Below are 2,269 nucleotides of genomic sequence, written 5' to 3'. Positions count from 1 at the left end.
TAATATAATCATCAAACAAACATACAGTATGTCACCTAGAATCATAACCTACATGTATAACAAAATACATAAGACATCTCACAATACTCTCCATCTTACTACATATTCCATTGCTAAGACTACTACAGTAATATGAAACCTATACAGATGTAATCTGGCACCTCCTACAGCATGATACAACTACTAATCAAGGAGCTGCAACAAAACATTAAATAACATTTAATAAATAAATTAATTTAGTTACAACAATCTAAATACAGAATTGTCTTTCACTATATTGCACATTCCAATATCAAGCAAAAGTATTGCTGAATCAGGAAATCATTTCCAGCTGTCATTACCTGTAAAGCAGAGTAATAGAAACATATCAAAGGTAAGCAATGTAAACTCACTGGCTAATAATAACAATAGCACAAACAGTAATGGTGAACAAACTTTATTATTAATAACATCAACCTCACTCTTTAACACCACATTGTAGTCTTTGTGCCTGTACAAAGTATGAATGTGACATAATAACTAATAATGATAATGGTAGCAACTTCAATATTTCTGATTGGATCATACATGTATGTGCATGCATGTATTTTAGACGTAATATTGCTTACTAATACTATCCTCAGTTAAGATATTTTCATGACCTGCTTTATATCACTGTGTACATGAAGAATTTCCTTTGTGCAAACAATATTTTTTTGTTAATGAGAACATGCACATGTTAAAACAATCATCAATAAAAGATGCGTAACATCAGCTGGCAAGCATTTACAGCATTGATGGCAGCATTGTGCACAACATCAGCTGGCAAGCATTTACATATATGTAATGCGAACAGCATTGATTGGAGCATTAACATGCATGATGATCATTATTATATGTACAGAATCACTGCTTGAATAATACTACATGTATAATAACAAATTGTAATGTTACTCAAAAATTTTTCTTGTCAGGACTTCAAAATTTTTTAGCAGAGCCTAAATCCATAAGCACCTGTTATTTATAATCAACATGTAGTACAAGCCGCAAACAAGATCCAGATGTGATAATGACAGCTTCGTCCCTTCCTAACCCTCTGTCCAACATAAATGATAGTCACACAAATTTGAATCAATGCTAAACTCTAATGAACACCAAACCTCTTTCACACCCTCTCCCTGTCCATTATAGCAACAAGTAATCAATATTCACTGTTATACATTGATTAATCTCACATCCTGAATGCAGTTTCATCCCTTCATACTGAGCAATACTGGGTTGATATGCACCAATGGTTTTCACACTCACACATCATTCACATTGCACATGCAGTGAAATATAAGTCACATTAAACAACCAATGTTTTTAAGATGATGGACCTCCCATACACCATACCCACTTTTCATCAACAATCAATGCTTAAGAAATATTAATAGACTTAACTGCTTGGAAATGATTAGTACCAACATGCTTCAAATACAAAGCAGGTGTATTTAGTATCACAAAGTTTGGGTTCCATATCTAGCCCAGCCAACAAAAGTAGGAGTTAGTGAATAGGAATATATGGTTTTCTATTATGGGAAGCCATAAGATGAAAGGCACCGCGTTGGGTTTATATCGAGTAGACGATCATTTCCGGTGCAATATACATATATTTACCAGGATGTGACATCGCTATCATTAAAGGCACCGACAGTGCAATATATATATTTCACTGGAAGTAATGCTTGGCTTGTTCAGTTGTGATAACAATGATAACAAAAGGTCATTTGTAAAACAGCAAAGTATGTTATTAATAAAAAATTTTGTAAAAAAACTGATATAATAGCAGTCTTTATTTCTGCAAAGATTGATTGAATTGCATGCACATCATATTCCAGAATGATTTCAGTCTTCGCGACGACCTTTTATCAACAAGTGTAGCTCCTACTACCGTATATCAGGTATATTTCAATGCATGAAAAGTGGTGGAAATATTAAGTTCAATGATGGAATAATTCGGAAGCCTTTTATATTCCGAAAATATTTTACTTGCTATTATTTCCATCAACCACCTGGCCTGGTAAGTCAATCGAAGCATTTGCTGACTTCTTCACTTCTGAATCAACTTTAGCAACACTTCTAACTGTCAAAGAAGGCTCTTTATGGCCTTCGAGTTAGAAAAAATGAAGCCATGGATAGTTATGAAGCCACGTGTTCATATTAATTGCACAATACCACATATCTTCTATTCCTTTTTATCCGCATATTTTAAAGTTTCATAATATTTATTTTCGCAATTTATTGCTTT

This window comes from Amphimedon queenslandica, unplaced genomic scaffold (genome assembly GCF_000090795.2).
Source record: "Amphimedon queenslandica unplaced genomic scaffold, v1.1 AMPQUscaffold_13132, whole genome shotgun sequence".
NCBI classification, from domain to species: domain Eukaryota; kingdom Metazoa; phylum Porifera; class Demospongiae; order Haplosclerida; family Niphatidae; genus Amphimedon; species Amphimedon queenslandica.
The sequence above is the reverse complement of the archived record's forward strand: the minus strand, read 5'-3'. Positions refer to the sequence as shown.